Consider the following 19,001-nt stretch of genomic DNA (forward strand, 5'->3'; position numbering starts at 1 on the left):
ACAGTTTCTGTGTATTGTTCCAAGTCCTGATGTGCAAATACTTCCCAGTCCGTTTGCTCAAAGCAGTCCTGCAATTGTTCAAGGGCTCTCTCTGGCCAGGTTTTTATGATCTTTGTGATCACCTTGCTTTTCCTCCTAAGTGGGGTATATGCTGGGAGAAGCAACAGTGAAGAGTGGTCTGATTTCCCCAGATGAGGGAGGGAAACAGCCCTATAGGCATTCTTTATGTTGGAATACACACAATCCAGTGTATTTTCCCCTCGAGTAGCAAACTTAACATATTGGGTGAATTTAGGTAGTACTGTTTTCAGACACGTCAGATTAAAGTCACCCGCTATGATGTGTACCCCATCTGGATGACTCCGTTGATGTTTATTTACAGTAGTGTGTAGCTGAGTGAGAGCTGCGCTAGCATTGGCGTCTGGTGGAATGTACACAGCAGTCACTATTGCTGCTGTTAGCTCTCTTGATAAATAAAATGGTCTACATATCACAGACAACGCTTCTAAATCAGGAGTGCAGTACGTGTCTATAATATTGGAGTTGCTACACCAGTCATTGTGCACAAAGATGCAAAGTCCACCTCCTCTGCTCTTACCTGTGTCTTTGCTTCTATCCTGTCGGTGAATTGTATGTCCTGTAAGTTGAACAGCAGCGTCAGGAATTTGCTTGTGCAGCCAGGTTTCGGTTATTACCATCACACAATCACGAACAAGATGATTTGTTGCAATTTGCAGCTCCAATTCTTCCATTTTGTGAGTTATTGATCTGGCATTAGTGAGAAAGATGCTCGGAAGTGGTGGTTTAAACGGTTGTTTGCGTAGCTGAATGAATAGACCTGCCCGGCATCCTCGTTTCTGTTTCCTCTCCTTCCGCCACCTGCGTCGTCTGCTGGATCCGACGACAATCCATGGAGATCCCGGTGATCTTGCTACGTCCTCCGGTATGTTGTGAAGTCGCTGAAAATCAGTTGTAACAGTTCGCTTGTACTGAAATCCATATGCAATTAAGTCCTGTCATTCGTAGGCAATATGTGCGTTGCATATCTCAACAAATAAAGACGAAAACAAACATAAAATCACCCAAACAAAACACCAAACAGGAGAGCAAAAAGCCGCTGCGACCATGATGTGCTTTTTGCAAAACATAGAAAACTAACATGATGTGTGATCTCTCGTCTCCCTCTGAACGAAGTCCAATCTGATAGTTCTCATAAAATGAACTGTAACTTAGTGAATACTAATGACACAAAAATTAGAATGTATGAAAGAGAGCCATGTCAGAAGTCCGTGATTCAGCTCATTATCCCCTAATGCGGCCACGCCCACAGAGGGCGCGCTATTCAGACGGAATAAATGCATACATCGTCTCAGATCGTGTATTTATTGTCTTGAAAAGTGTTTTGAATAGCCATAGTTAGCGATCTTTGGAAGCCTGTTAGTTCAGTTCCTGGAGAGTCACATGGTTGTTCTTCTTTAGATTAATTTGTGGACTAAAGGTGTACAGAGCGCCCTCCGGCTGCAAGTATGAATTGAAAACACAGTATCCAGCACTCACAGTGATGACAATAAATATTGAATTAATATTACTCCTTCTGTATAGAAAATTGACAAACATATGAGAATCCATCAATATTTCTCCAAATGTGCATGCTTTTAAGCTAAAAGCCTATATGAAATGCCATAGAGGTAACATAATTGTTCAGACACTTTGAATCACAGAAATACATTATATTTTAAAGAATATAATAGAATACCATTATTTTAAATTGTAATAATATTTCACAGTATTGCTGTTTTTTCTGTATGTTTGGTATACACCATGATGAGCTTGAGACATGATCACAGAGGGTTTTTTTCACAGCCTACCTGACTGAAAGGCTTCAATATTTATGCAAGGTCATTACAACTCATTATGCAATTTTTTTATCTTCTCAGGTGTAAATGACCCATTATACATGATGATTCACGCCTCCACGCATAGTGTGTTTCTTGCCCAAAGATGTTTTAGAAAATTTAAATCTCTCTATTGTTATAAATGAACGAGTAGGTAGGATAATTTTTACATAATTTTGAAGCAAAAACTCTAGTCTACAACCTCCAATACACAGAAGACTTGTTAACACATATATAATATTATTTTTTTTTTTTTTCAGTGACTTAAGTTTTTTTTTTCAATAACCATGCATAAACGTTGTTCCTTCAAAAATACAAACCTGTACATACATGTTTCTCACATATTATTGTAGCCTAGTTTGTGCTGAATACAGTGTAATGACACTTTTTCTATTCATGTGTTTATGAACAACTGAAAAAAGCACAAATGTCAGGGCATGTCAAAACTTCTCCAGGCCCCAAATCAGCCTCAGACTCCAGAGGGTTAAGTCCCTGATTCACTGGCCCCTTCACCATAGTTAAGCAGATCAATCCTGTCACATACCATCTCCAGTTACCTCCACAATATCGAATTCATCCCACTTTCCATGTATCACTTCTGAAACACAATGTGGTTACAGGTGGAGATGGAGACGCTGGAGAACTTGGAGACGCTGGAGATCTTGGAGACGCTGGAGACGAGGGAGCACTCACACAGAGAGGAGATAGCACACGAGGAGAACACTGGAGACAGGTTAGGCAGTAACGGGGAGTCCTTAAGGTAAGCATACAGGTTAGTTAGATGCAAACGAGACCGGACAATGAGGTGGTGTGTGTGAGTGCTCTTTATACTGTGAGTGATGAGGTGCTGATGAGGTGCAGGTGTCAGTGATTGGTATTCTGGTGACATGGTGCGCTGTGACTGGAGGGCGGTGGAGCTTGACATGTCTGTGACAGGAAGAGCCCGAATATTTGTTTTTAACATAACTTCAGTTGAGTTTGGCTAAAAAGAAGAAAGTCATATACACCTATGACTTGAGGGTGAGTACATTTTGGGATCAGTTTTGGGTGAACTTTGCTTTTAATAAGTTCCAATCAACAGATTTTGTTATGAATCTGCCTGTGCCTGGAAGAGGATGCGTGTCTGCCTTAACACACAGTGAGGAGGATAGTTTGAGTGACCAAAGACTTTCCAAGGATCATTAGTTAAGTCTTAAGTTCAAGGGGGAGAAAACTGCACCAACATCACTACAAGTTGTTTGGGAAGGAAAAAAATCCTCTTTTCAAGAAAAACACTCTTGAATGTAATATGTCTAATGCTCTCATCCAAAAACAAACTCCAGCACATTCAGTTACTACTGGAACTTCAAACAGGACCCGGTTCTATGGTCAGATGAAACTTAAAAAAAAAAAAAAAGAGCTTTTTGGCAGCAAACCAATCAGATGGATTTAGTGCACACAGGGATAGAAAGCACCCCATGTGTATGATTAAATATACTGCTGGATCTTTAATGTTGTGGGCCTGTTCTTCTGCCAGAGGTCTTGGATATCTTGTTGAGATACAGTACATGGCATCATGGATTGTATCAAATACCAAAAGATCATTTAAAAAAAAATAAAAAATCAAAATCAACAAAATGGGTCTCTGAGAACTATGGAAGCTTGTTTCTGCCAAAAAATAAAAAATAAAATAAGGTAATTGTGACCTTTATCTCACAATTCTGACTTTTTTCTCAGAATTCCGAGTTATAAAGTCAGAATTGTACGTTAAGTCTTTTTTTCTCCTAATTGTGAATTTTTAATCATGCAGTTTATATCTTGGAATTCTGACTTTTTTCTCAAAATTGTGAGTTTATACACTATATTGCCAAAAGTATTGGGACACCCCTCGAAATCATTGAATTCAGGTGTTCCAATCGCTTCCATGGCCACAGGTGTATAAAATCAAGCACCTAGGCATGCAGACTGCTGTGTCAAGTGTAAAGTTTGGAGAAGGGGGGATTATGGTGTGGGGTTGTTTTTCAGGGTTGGGATTGGCCCCTTAGTTCCAGTGAAAGGAACTCTTAATGCTTCAGCATACCAAGACATTCTGGACAATTTCATGCACCCAACTTTGTGGGAACAGTTGGATAATGTGTGGATAATGTGTATTGGAGAAAACATTTCACAATGAGATTTTACCCATATTTTTATCTTCAATGAAAGGTTCTTTTAATTTTTTTTTTTTTTTTTTTTTTTTTTAATAAATAATACAATCAAAAGGATTAACAACGCAGATTTATTTTCAAAGGGTTCTTTTGTTCATGTTTGCCAAGGGTGCCAATGATTCTGACCAGGACTATATACTTTTTAAGTTGTGTTACCTCAGGGTCGACGAGCTGTTGGCGATTTTCTACCAGGCCCCAGGGAGCGATGCCAATGAGAACAACTTTACTGAGAGTGACAGATGTTGCGTTGGCATAATCTCTCACAGCTTCTCCTATACACCTGCCGAGGCCCTCCCTCAACCCCCCGCTTATTGATCCATGCTCCTATACATAAGCAACATCCAAAATTAACTTTTTTTTTGGTATCCAGACAGTTGACGGTAGCCATTGACTTCCATAGTAGGAAAAAAATACTATGGAAGTCAATGGCTACTGTCAGCTGTCAGGTTGCCAACATTCATTAAAATAACTTATTTTGTGTTCAACAGAAGAAAGAAACATACATATTTAGAACAACTTGAGGGTGAGTAAATGATGACAAAAGTTTGATTTTTGGGTGAACTATTCTTTTAAATTGCATTGTGCCAGCTATATACACACAGAGAAGAACTTGCTGGGCAACTATCCTGACAAACCAGGTTGATGAAATATAGTGGCATGAAAAAGTATGTGGACCACTTGCAGAATCTGTGAAAATGTGAATAATTTTAATAAAATAAGTGAGATCATACAAAATGCATGTTATTTTTTATTCAGTACTGTCCTGAGTAAGATATTTTACATAAAAGATGTTTGCGTTTAGTTCACAAGACAAAACAATAGCTGAATTTATTAAAATGGCCCCATTCAAAATTTTGTGAACCATTGAATCTCAATACTGTATGTGGTTACCTGGATGATCCACAACTATTTTATTTTATTTTTTTATTTTTTTTGTGATGGTTGTTCATGAGTCTCTTGTTTGTCCTGAACAGTTAAACTGAGCTCTGTTCTTCAAAAAATCCTCCAGGTCCTGCAGATTCTTCAGTTTTCAAGGATTTTTTGCATATTTGAACCCTTTCCAGCAGTGACTGTATGATTTTGAGATCCGTCTTTTCACACTGATGACAATTGAGGGACACAAACTCAACTATTAAAAAAGGTTCAAACATTCACTGATGCTCCAGAAGGAAACAAGATGCATTAAGAGCCGGGGGGTAAAAACTTTTGAATTTAAATATCAAGGTAAATTGTACTTAATGTTTTTTCCAGGAAACATGCAAGTATCTTCTGTTGCTTCCTAAGGGCAGTACTAAATGAAAAACAATGATATTTAAATATAATAAGAAAAATTGTGACATCTTCATCCTGTTCAAAAGTTTTCACCCTCAAGCTTTTAATGCATCGTGTTTTCTTCTTGAGCATCAGTGAATGTTTGAACCTTTTTTAATAGTTGAGTTTGAGTCCCTCAATTGTTCTCAGTGTGAAAAGACGGATCTCAAAATCATTCAGTCACTGCTGGAAAGGGTTAAAATATGCAAAAATGCTTGAAAACTGAAATTTCTGCAAGACCTGGAGGATTTTTCTGAAGAACAGAGCTCAGTTTAACTGCTCAGAACAAACAAGAGACTCACGAACAACCATCAAAAAAATAAAAACAGGTATCATCCAGGTAACCACACACAGTATTGAGAATCAATGGTTCACAAACTTTTGAATGGGTTTATTTTAATAAATTCAGCTATTGTTTTGTCTTGTGAACTAAATGTAAACATCTTTTATGTAAAATATCTTACTCAGGACAGTACTAAATAAAAATAACATGCATTTTGTATGATCTCACTTATTTTATTAAAATTATTCACATTTTCACAGATTCTGCAAGTGGTTGACATACTTTTTCATGCCACTATAATTAGTCCGGCATGAATTTGTGTTCTGGTAACTGGGCCTCCGATGACTAGCATTTATTTACCTTACAAGTATGATTCATATTCATACTGCTTGCATCCTGACAGTTCACAATAGAAGGCACACTGACAGCTGGAGTTTGCTCAAGTCACTGTGGTTATGCACTTCTGTATCTTATTGATCATTTCAGGTATGACATTTACAAACAAAGAGTCACATGGCATAACCTAGCAAACCTTTTCACAAATAAGAGGGCAGTTATGCTGAAAAATGACAGTCTGCAATAAATCAAAAATCTACTCAGATATCAAAACTTTTACACAGTTGAGAAAGTAGCATAATGAAAACTGTTGTATAGCATGAAAATGTATGAAAAACAATGAGATATGTGTGGAGAGAAGAAGATACCTGTGCTCTGTACAGTTTTAACCAGCCCCTGCCTCAAACACTTCTCGCACCCAGGGCTTGACCTCTGACCTTTTCTCACCACCAAACACTGACACCACCAGGTTGGGATGTGCCAGTTTCCAGTGTTTTCTCATGAAATCGAAGACCTTGGAAGGATCCGTGGTGCTGGAGAGACGCAAAAACTGGGTAAAGAGAAGGGAAGTGAGATAAAACAGGAATCAAAGGTGAAAAGCAACTTTAAGTTACAAAAACAAGCTACTGATTTGTTAAATATGGTTGTTTCTTCAACTATGGGCAAATTTTATGTCCCAGGAGTTGATTACTATTAAAACCTTTTTTGTAATAGAAAACCAAATTTAGGGTACATTTCCATGACAATGATGTACTAAAAACGGAAAAGTTTTTCACATACAGATGACACCATTATCAAAACAATCCCAGTTCATATGGATTTGCAAAAATGACTAAAAACGCTGTATTACGCTGCCAGGCCAGTAGTTGGCAATGTCACTTTGTAAAGAAATACTTACACAACTATAGACTGAACATGTAATACACATGCACATGACGTTTTCACCATTTTCACAAATTCATGTTTTCCTTTACACAAAAACAATAATGGTATAGTTTTTAAAAACCTGCACTTGTTTTCAAAAATTAGCATTTTCAGGCCCCCAAAATGCCATTGTCATGTAAATGAATGGATAAAATATGTAAAACGTTTTCAGTTTTCGTTGTTGTGTAAATGGCCCCTAAAACTGTACACTTTTTACCATGACAATTATTGTTGCTGCTTTTCAAAAGCTTTTTTTTTTTTTTTTTTGGTAAGGATTTTATTATTTTGCTCATCACAGATGCAAATGTTCTAAAATGATTCATTATTTAATGTTAATTATTTTAAACAAAAAGTGAGAACGTAACCCATTTCCAAAATTAAGAGAAGGGGAATAAGAACAAAACAGCAATGGGTATCAGTGGTGGACGAAGTACACAAATCAAGAACTTGAGTAAAAGTACAGATACGTATCATAAAATATTACTCAAGTGAAAGTATTTAGTGCTCCTTTTCAATTTTACTTGAGTGAAAGTACAAAAGTACTTGATCTTTAATGTACAGTAAAAAAGTACTGATTGATGAATGTTTATTTTGTAATTTTATATAGGCCACTTATATAATATAATTTAATATTTTATATAATCCTATTGCTCAAAATAATTATGAATGATGATGAATTGTCAAATAGCCAGCACTAGTCAGTATGGATGGAAGATTAGTGGATGCAGATAACATTACAATATATAATGCATGTTCACAAACAATATAAAAACAGGCAAAACATATAGGGCTAAATACATAACATTTTAAGAAATTGCTACAGCAGCGGGGAAGATGAACGTGCATGTGTTATTTTAATTTGTGTTGGAGTTGCACAATTCTGGATAAAATGAGAATCAAGATTTTTGTTTGTTTCATTCAAATAGAAATCGTGATTCCCATTATTCTGAATAGACAACTAAACTAAATTGCATATAATTAATTACTAGAGGACAAAATATTAATTGTTGCAGTCTATTTAAAAATATTTAATTAATTAATTTTAAAAAATGGGTTTGAATTAATGATTGAATTACTCACTCATAACTATTTCACTTGTTTCATTACTGGATGAATCAATGTTTTTGAACAAATCATTTGAATGAATCATTCAATGTCAAATACATTTTAACAGTCCCTTGTCGCCTCCTAGTGGCGTAATGATGTAATCGATACAACCGTTATAGAGTGCCCCAGGGATGACGTGTTTTTGTAGGCCAACCCAGAAGTTAGCGGCGCACGGGTTCCCTTGGTTGAAAGCCTATGCATTTTTCCCATAGACTTTTGGAAAATCGCAGAAAATAAGCTCTGTGTTTAACAAAGGGTTATGACACTTACACGTTTTGTCTATCAAGATAATCTTTACAAGTTAACACAACATTTATAGATTTTGAAGCCTAAATAAAGTCGTCAGATATAAAAGGCTAACAGTAGGCTATAAACGGACTACAGCACACCATGGTCGCGGATCAACGTCGTCACCACCAAGCTTCCTCAAACTGTATTTAAAAAACAACTTTATTTAAAAACATGCTCGCTGATTATGATCTGTGCTGTTATGAATACTTTTCCACTTTTTCATGAGAAATGCTGTCCAAATGTCCCGTTTCTAATGATGACGTCTAAAGTCCCCGCAAAAGGAAGTAGTCCCTTTTAGCAATATGTTAGCAACCGCCGATTTCAAGACACAGTAAAAGTTTTAAAAATCACAAGCGGGTTATAACTGGTGTGTTTTATGTCATAGATCAAAACGTGAAAGTATTTAGAGGCTTTGTTAACCACAGACCTTATTTCAGGCGATTTAGCAAAAACCCATTCAAAAAACCCATAGACTTTACGGCATTGGAACCGGAAGTTCTAAAAAACTAACTCGCTTCCGGGTTTTCCCTACAAAAATGCGTCATCCCTGGGGCACTCTATTTGAAGCGGCAAGTTTTAAAATATAATTTGATCTGATTGAATCGAGATTGCATCTGTAGACTTGAAAGAAGTGGTCACTTAAAGGGAATGTGGCCAGGCCACCTATAGGAATCCCGGCCAGTCACTAGGGGGAAAAATTTACCCCTGACGCCACCAAGGAGGCCGTACCAATTTAGCAGAGCCAAACCTTGAGGGCCAACCTTGTCTGATAACAGAATCTCCAATGCGCAAACTCCAAGAGGAGAGCAGGAAAGAGCGACTGCAAAAGGGCAGTAAGCAACTCAAACCCACACGCAGAGATGGGCATCCTGGAGAGTGGAACTCAGCTGAGCGCTATAAACCCTCGTATTGAGGGGAGTAAGACCACTCATCCTAGGATCTACTCAGCTTCTAAAAAGCACTGAGGAGGCTGTGCGCTAGAGAACCCAGGTACAGGGGAGCACAAACCAGCCTGGGGGCCAGTCTGAACTGGAGACTTCATAGAAGTTCTACCAAGACCAGCATAGGGAGTTAGGCACAATTACACAGGCAACCCGGAGGGGAGTATGAAGCTCACCTAACAGACAGACCGTACTGTAGGTACATGACCAAGGAGGCCGACTAACAAAGGGGCCTACAACATGGCTATAAGTTCTAACAATGAACTGATATACAACATGGACCCAACAACCAGGTGGTAATCAGGATGGCCTAGAAGGCCAAAGAACTGACAAACATGCTGAAAACATGACCAACCCAGTAATTAGGTAGCTGTGGGTGCCCACAAAAACAACCCGTCCAAAACAGTCCAACGAGCAGTGTACTCGGTAAAAGCACCTTTCTACTCTTTAAGCAAGAGGAGTACAGCGTACGCCAACAAGCGCTAAAGAAGGCCCCATGGGCCTATAACCTCAGCAGACACGTGGCATCAGCTCGTGACAGTGTTATCGAGGTTCAGGCTAGACAGACCAACTGCAAAGGAGGTCATTAGCCAGCCTGAGCCTCGGCCAGCCGGTGACAAAGGTTTTTAGGGAAAAAGCCAGCATGCTACATAGGAGGCCCCTCAAGGCCTACCCACCGCACGTGGTGTCAACCAGCGGCCACTAAAGTTCTAGGAGCAAAGTAGAACCGAGAAATAGACAGGGTAGCTATTTAGCTCAACTAGAGCTAAAGGAAACCAAGAGGTGAACAAAGCCAAATTCCTGCATGACACAAAGGAGGCCTGCGAAGGCCTACAACCCATATACACGCTGCATCAGCTAGTGTTACCCAAGACCCATCCATGGTGATACGTTCATGACTAGGGCAAGCCCATAGGCAGATACTTGAAAAACCCTCGGGTTTAAAGAAGTACATACTGCACACCAGAACTCAACGAAAGGCCTAATGTGGGGCCTATTCGTATAGAGGTGGGTGTGGCCGAAGGTGGCGCAAGTCAAGAACATAAGAAACCATGAAAAGAGCCTAAAAACAGGACCAACCCAGCTGGAACGGCACAGAGGCTACAAAGGAGGCCTGGTCAGGCCTACTACTTTAGCGCCATGTGGCGTCAGCCCATGGTCATAAAAAGGACCCAAGCTCAAGGGGGCAGAACTAAACTTACACATTAAATGGGGAAGTGACTACCAAGCCTGAGCTTAAGCCTACATACTCCAACAGGAAATGTACCTCAGTACATATAAAACATGCTATCACGGTCTGAGGAAGGCCAAACAGGCCTGTCACCCCAGACAGCGTGAGCAAATGCCTGAGGCAGTGATGAAAAATACATGAGCAAACTCATGATCGTTATCAACAGCATCCAGAAAATAAGCTGTGATAAGAGAGAGGCTACCACAAAGAGCCAACAATTTATCAGCAATGCAAGACAGCTGCTATGGTTCATAGATCAACAGGGAGTAAACAGAGATAACACTATTCTAACCAGAATAAGATCCCCTACATTCAACCTGCGTGTGCAATCCAACAGGTGATGCACTCAGTGAAACACATTTCCTCATACAAACAGGGAGTGCAACCAAACACCGTATTCGCAGATAGAGGCTAACCATAGCCTGCTATCACAGAAAACAGGTGTTACCTGTGGCAGCACATGAGTAAGCTCACATATGTATTGTATGTATGTAAGGCTAAGCTTAGAACCCAAAGCAAACATAAATGCTTTGAACACATGCCATCCAGAAAGGATAAATGTATCACAGCAGATTGTTACTGAAATCTGAGATGAACCCTAGAAAACGAAAGCTAAAAACATTAGCATCGTAATCTGGCACTTGAAAATAAATCAAGGGGTTCACGTGATGACATTACTGGCATGAAAAAGGTTCTAACAGTGAGGCCTAGCAGCACTGCAAACTCATCTTCTCGATGATAAGAGCCACCACCTGAGAGAAAACAGCACCAGGAAGGCTAGTAACAGCCTATAACCTTTGTCAGGGGAAACAGGGCCCAGAGGCGAGAGAGTGGGATGAACACAGTTTTAATAGTCCTTCCGAAAGATTAACACAGGCAGTCTGCCAAGTGCGGAATCACACACACACTTGCAGCTGGAATAGGAAATAAACAAAAAACAACAGTCAAGGGGAGCCGCAGAGCCGTCACTGGTCTGGGTTACTTCAGGCTGGTGATGGGAAAACCCACGGCCGGCAGATGGGGAAACCAGGCAGAGGGAACCAGAAGGAGGATGGAGAAATCCAGAGAAGGCGTCTGGGACTGGGACTAAGACTGTGGCACACACAATAATAGAGATCAGCAAAGTTTCGATAAGGGAGCGAGGAGCAAATGCCAGCGTGAGAAAACAATAATCCGACACTGAAGCGTGGCTAGCAGCAGAGCAAAGAAGGGGAAGCAATCAGAGAAGAAACGCAACAGGTGCGTGATCAATCAGCGCGAGCGCTGAAAGAAAAGAGCTGCAGGTGAAAACAACTAAGGAAACGATAGGAAGAAAGAGGAAAGAATAAGGAGCAATTAAACCTGATTCATGACAGTACCCCTCCCCCGAAGAGTGCCCCCTGGCGCTCCAAAGGTAGAGGACTGGCGAGAGAGGAGGAAGTCCTCGATGAGCGAGCGATCCAAGACGTCCCGGGCAGGAATCCAGCTTCTCTCCTCAGGACCATAACCCTCCCAATCGACCAGGTACTGATGTCTGCGCCCACGGCGACGCACGTCCAGCAACCTCCTCACCCTATAAACGGGGGAACCCTCAACAAGGACAGGACAACGGGAGGGCTGGGTGGGAGCGTGAATAACCGGTTTAATACATGAGTAAGTTCTCTGTTACGACACAAAGCGGCTCTGACAGTTCTCCAAGTACGTTGGCAGCGACGAACAAAAGCTTGGACTGAAGGCACCGACGTCTCTGACTCCTGGGAAGAGAAGAGAGGCGGTTGGTACCCCAGGCAAGATTGAAAAGGGGAGAAACCTGTGGCAGACGAAGGAAGAGAGTTGTGTGCATATTCCACCCATGGCAATTGTTCACACCACGAAGCGGGATTACGGAAGGCCAGGATACGGAGCATACGTCCTAAAATCTGATTGGTGCGCTCGGCCTGCCCATTAGTGTGGGGGTGAAAGCCAGATGACAGACTGGCCGTGGCCCCAATCTGACAACAGAACTCCTTCCAGAACATAGATGCAAATTGAGGACCCCTATCGGAAACAATGTCAGTAGGGAGACCATGCAAGTGAAAAACGTGTTCGATCATCAATTGGGCCATCTCCTTCGCGGAGGGTAATTTGGGTAGCGGAACAAAGTGAGCAGCCTTAGAAAATCGGTCAACAATAGTCAAAATGACTATTCTCGGACGAAGAAGGAAGGCCCATCACAAAATCAATTGCAATGTGAGACCAAGGTCGGGACGGAATAGGAAGTGGGCGGAGTAGCCCCGCGGGAGGAGAGTTATTAGACTTGGTCTGGGCGCAAATGGCACAAGCAGAGATAAATTTACGAACGTCTCGAGAGAGAGCGGGCCACCAGAATCGCTGATTAATGGCTGCGAGCGTACCCCTAATCCCAGGATGAATCATTAACCTAGACGAGTGGCCCCACCGTAGCACTGCGGGACGAACGGAGACAGGGACGAAGAGCATGTTGTGGGGGCAATTGGGAGGAACAGTAACATTAGTTAACGCTGATTTGACCCATCTCTCTATTCCCCAGACCGCACCTCCAACCACGCAACCCTCAGGCAAAATGGTCTCGGGAGTGGCGATGCTGTCCGAGGTACCGAACTGGCGAGAGAGAGCGTCGGGCTTGGTATTCTTTTCGCCGGGGCGGAAAGAGATGGAAAAAATCAAATCGCCCAAAAAATAAAGCCCAACGAGCCTGACGCGCGTTAAGTCTCTTAGCCGTCCGAATGTACTCTAAATTTTTGTGGTCTGTCCAAACAATAAATGGAATTGAGGTACCCTCAAGCCAATAACGCCACTCCTCGAGAGCCAACCGAACCGCAAGGAGCTCACGATTTCCTATATCATAATTACGCTCCGCAGGCGAAAGCCGACGGGAGAAATATGCACAAGGATGAACCCTCTCGTCCTGCGGTGAACGTTGCGAAAGAACGGCACCAACGGCCACATCAGAGGCATCCACCTCGACGATAAATTGTCGTTCGGGGTTAGGGGTGACCAAAATAGGAGCCATGGTAAAAAGCTTCTTTAATCTGTCAAACGCAGACTGCGCGGGCTCAGACCAAAAAAAGCGAGTTTTTGACGACGTAAGGGCTGTTAACGGAGCCGCCACTCGACTAAAATTGGAAATAAAATGACGGTAAAAGTTTGCGAATCCGAGGAAACGCTGCAGCGCAATGCGAGAGTCAGGAACGGGCCACTCAACCACCGCACGCACCTTGGCTGGGTCCATGCTGATGCCATCAGCAGACACCACCGAGCCAAGGAACGTTACGGAGGAAACATGAAAAGCGCACTTCTCAGCCTTCACGAAGAGGCGGTTCTCCAGAAGGCGCTGTAATACACGACGGACGTGCTGGACGTGCACCTGCAGAGAGGGCGAGAAAATCAAAATATCATCGAGGTAAACAAAGACGAAGACGTTGAGCATGTCTCGTAGGACATCATTGATTAGAGCTTGGAACACAGCCGGAGCGTTGACAAGGCCGAACGGTAAAACCCAATATTCAAAGTGTCCAAGAGGAGTATTAAACGCGGTCTTCCACTCATCCCCCTCTTTAATTCGGACCAAGTGGTAGGCGTTACGGAGGTCGAGCTTAGTGAATATCTAGTGAGGCCCCTTGCAAGATTTCAAACGCCGACGACACAAGGGGCAAAGGATAACGGTTCTTAACAGTTATGTCGTTAAGGCCTCGATAATCTATGCAAGGTCGAAGCGACCCGTCCTTTTTCTTGACAAAAAAAACCCCGCACCGGCGGGCGAGGTAGAGGAAACGATAAGTCCCGGCCACGAGACTCTCAGTCAAATATTTCTCAAGAGCCTCGCATTCGGGAGCGGAAAGCGAATACAAGCGCCCGCGAGGAGGGGTAGTACCGGGAAGGAGGTCAATGCTACAATCGTATGGGCAGTGAGGAGGGAGAGAAGCAGCCCGGGAACGGCTGAACACAGCTCGCAAATCGAGATACTCCTCTGGGACTCCAGACAAATCAGCAGGTTCCTCCTGAAAAACAGAAACAGAAGAGAGAGAAGGAACAGCGGAGACAAGACAATGGGTATGACAAGACAGCTTCCATGACACGATACATCCCTCTGCCCAGTCAATCTGCGGGTTATGTTGGACTAGCCAGGGGTAGCCCAACACTATAGGGGAGATGGAGGAACGAAAAATAAAAAATGAAATTGTCTCTTGGTGATTTCCCGAGATGGTGAGACTCACCGGAGCGGTGGCGAGATGAGTACATGGCAGCTGACTTCCATCCAGAGCGAATAGAGGGGTAGGCTTATCAAGATGGTGAATAGGAATGTTATGCTCCAAAGCCCATGCTTCGTCCATGAAATTTCCTTCGCAGCCAGAATCGATAAAGGCTTGACACGAGAACATGACTCCAGACCAGTGAAGAGTGACCGGGAAAATAGTGCGTGTTCTTTCCGAAGGGGATCTCACAGCTGCGCCCGTCAGTACTCCCCGATCTACTGACGAGCGCGTCCTTTTAACGGACAGACCGCTACCAGATGACCAGACCCTCCGCAGTACATGCACAGCCGATGCAGGATGCGGCGCTGACGCTCAGCAGGAGAGATCCGTATCCCGGAAACCTGCATGGGCTCGGGAATCTGAGCAGCCTCAAACGACACAGGAGTGGGAGCAGGTGGTGAAGAGGGTGGCAAAGGGGTCGGCCCTCGGACACAGCGTCGTAACTCAGCTCGCTTCTCCAATCTGATGGCCAATTCCACCAACTGATCGAAATCAGTGGGGACTTCACGCGCATAAATCTCGTCTTTAACTTCTGAACACAACCCCTCCAGAAATCGAGCTACGAGGGCAGGCTTGTTCCACTCACTGGTTGCGGAGAGAGTACGAAACTCAATGGAATAGTCGGAGACTGACCTTCTGCCCTGGCGAAGCACAGCTAGCTGACGAGACGCCTCGCGTCCACTGACCGAGCGGTCGAAGACCTTCGTCATCTCTTCCTTGAACTGGGCAAAGAACTGGCAGCACTCAGCCTCCGCCTCCCAGACCGCCATGGGACTGGGACTAAGACTGTGGCACACACAATAATAGAGATCAGCAAAGTTTCGATAAGGGAGCGAGGAGCAAACGCCAGCGTGAGAAAACAATAATCCGACACTGAAGCACAGCTAGCAGCAGAGCAAAGAAGGGGAAGCAATCAGAGAAGAAACGCAACAGGTGCGTGATCAATCAGCGCGAGCGCTGAAAGAAAAGAGCTGCAGGTGAAAACAACTAAGGAAACGATAGGAAGAAAGAGGAAAGAATAAGGAGCAATTAAACCTGATTCATGACAACCTTAGCTATAAACTCAAAATAACACAGGAAACACTGAAAAGTGGGGCCTGGCAGCGCTGCATAGCTTATCTCCTCGAAGATAAGGCCTACCACCTGTGCAAAACAGCAACAGGAAGGCCAAAAAACAGCCTAAACCTAGCTGTTAAAGCTGTATAGCACCTATATACAACATGATAGGGGGAAAAAGGGCATACTGTATGCTCGGGAAAACTATACAGGAAAGAATCAAGGTCTGTATTTAGAATAAACAAATTGGACCTCGCTTACCTCCTGCGGCTCGTAGGACAAAGATTCCTTCTCCCATTGTAGAGTAGAGAAGCGAGAAATGATCGATCATCTGCGCTGCTGACGCCTATGCTCGATCACCTCCCTCAGATCTTGCTTTCTCTTATTCGCATCGCGCCGCTTCTGAAAGAAGAAAACGCTTTTCTCTCTCCCCAATGTCTGCGCAGTTGAGCCACAGATGTCGATCTGTGGCCACCATAGCCGCCATAGATCGGCCGATTGAGGCAGCAGTCTGCTTGGTGGCCCTCAGAGCAAGGACATGTACCCATGCTGGCCCAATCCCTCGACATCAGCAAAACTAGCTCACTGATATCGATGAATCCGGGCCGAGTATGGGTTCTTCCATGCCTTCTCGATCTCAACATGATCGGGAAGGAATGGAAGGCTCCCCGGAGTTATAGGGTTATGATCTGAAAAGAACCGCTCGTCCAGTCTACCGCAAGCAGGTTCCTTCCTAACGCGCTCCCAGGGCAGCTGTAATCTGTCCGTAGCGCGCTCGATAACCTCCAATAACTCCGTATACGCCAGGCAGGGTGGCCGAGGAGGAGGTAGCGGGCGAGCCCGTGGCCCCTCTCCTGCTCTCTGGGGCTATCAGCCAGCAGAGCACTCGCTCCTGGATCCGATGACGTCAGAGACAGGACGTCATAGTCATCCAGGAGCACGTCCTCGTCAGTCGCCTCGGCTTGAGAGATAGACACGCCCTTCTCAAATTCCTCGGTGAGCTCCACCTGAGAGCCCCATGATTTCAGCCGCCGCTCTGCCTCAGCGCAAGCAGGGCCAGAACCACCGGGCAATGGTGTTGACACCTCTCCCCTCGAGAAGAGGGCCAGACGAGAACGGAGCGTCTTCATGGGCAGACACTCACAATTAACACAGACAGCATCCTTGCTCCTTGCCCAGACACATAACGCACAGGTCGTGTGTGTCCTCAGGTGTAAGATACCTAGGACAGGGATCAGCATACTTCCTGAAACGTTTTTCAGCCATGATAGATAGAAAATCTTACCGGAGCGGTGAGACAGGCACGAACAAAACAGTCCCGAAAAGACAAGAAGATGTTGGCTGCTTCCTCAGGCGCTCCCTTTATACGTCACAGTTTGCGCTGTTCGACGTCATAGGCTGTCGCCGGCCAATAGGATTGGAGTTGTATGATTCTTGGCATTTCGAACACCTGTCACGAGTGACGTTCCCCATAGCGCAATTTCAGCGCAGAGTTGAAGTTCCCTTTCAAAAAGGAACCTGAGGTATATTTAAAGACTGCCGAAAGCTACAAAAAAAGAAGCAAATGGATCACTGCAATTAACAGATTATTAACAGCTGGACTCCAGCAGAGAAACATGGATTTGCAGTTATCATTTTGTGTCAAATTTTGGATTTTGAGGTAAAATCATACCGTATATATTGCATTGTTATATATTATGTTGACAACTCATCAATTAAATATTTACCATATTCTGCATAATTGGGTGTTTTTAAATAAATACTGACAAAAACTATACTATAAAGCTATATGTTTTAGGGTTGGACAATATGACGATATAACATTGATATAAGTGATTACTCGGATTTAAACCTACCGATATTGTAGTTATATAAAATATTCACAGGTAGATTATATATTTTCACGGAGTCGAAATCAGGCACATAAAGGTGCTGGTCATATAATTAGAATATCATCAAAAAGTTGATTTATTTATAATTCCATTCAAAAAGTGAAACTTTTATATTACAAACTGTAAACTATTCTATTCATTCATTACACACAGACTGATATATTTCAAATGTTTATTTCTTTGTAATTTTGATGATTATAACTGACAGCTAAGGAAAATCCCAAATTCAGTATCTCAGAAGAAAGAATATTACTTAAGACCAATACAAAGAAAGGATTTTTAGAAATCTTGGCCAACTGAAAAGTATGAACATGAAAAGTATGAGCATGTACAGCACTCAATACTTAGTTGGGGCTCCTTTTGCCTGAATTACTGCAGCAATGCGGCGTGGCATGGAGTCGATCAGTCTGTGGCACTGCTCAGGCGTTATGAGAGCCAATGCTGCTCTGATAGCCCATGCTGCTCTGATAGTGGCCTTCAGCTCTTCTGCATTGTTGGGTCTGGCATATCGCATCTTCCTCTTCACAATACCCCATATATTTTCTATGGGGTTAAGGTCAGACGAGTTTGCTGGCCAATTAAGAACAGGGATACCATGGTCCTTAAACGCTTCAGAAAGGGTCCATGTAACACTTCACAATTCAGTTTTCAGACCATACAATGCAAATGCAAAAATGAAAAATTGAAACCCGACGTTCATTTTTCTTGTTTTTCATGTACTTCTTTAATAGATATACTTATGCTAAATTATGACTTTAGAAACAATCATTTGAATAAATTAAATCTAGCCGACTACTATCATTTCATTGATGTAACTGCTTTATTTATACTATATGCACGCTGAGGAGTAGTTTAAAAAAGCAGAACACAGAGGATGACCTTTTTCACCCTAAGTGCTATCATTTTTATTATTAATATAGTAGCCTAACTATGCTAAATATAAGGCAGTTTTGGACTGCCATTGCGAGAAGTTGGGAAAAGTGAAATCCTGGTGGCCTGCTCAGCTTGTTTGTATTACCTACTTATTCGTTATTACTTTAGTTTATTTATATACCTTATAGTCTTGGTGGGGTGCATTTACTTGGTACTGTACAACCACGAGATTCCAGTTCATTTTCAGTGGGATAGGCAGCAGACAGAGGGCGGTTTGAGCAGCAGCGCTTGCCAAGATCCTTCAATGCAGCATGAAAGATATAAAGAGTACCAAGCGAAAATATACAGAAAATCGAGCATAATGATTTTTTAATTTTGTTAGGTTTTTAGCTCTCGTTTGTTATACAATATTTAACAGTAAA

At 42.7% G+C, this 19,001-nt stretch overlaps 1 pseudogene; it reads right to left on the reverse strand.

Annotated features, from left to right (window-relative positions):
* Positions 1-19,001, reverse strand: part of LOC125256050 — a 122,829-nt pseudogene that overhangs the window by 78,432 nt on the left and 25,396 nt on the right.

Source organism: Megalobrama amblycephala, linkage group LG20, assembly GCF_018812025.1.
Source record: "Megalobrama amblycephala isolate DHTTF-2021 linkage group LG20, ASM1881202v1, whole genome shotgun sequence".
NCBI lineage: Eukaryota > Metazoa > Chordata > Actinopteri > Cypriniformes > Xenocyprididae > Megalobrama > Megalobrama amblycephala.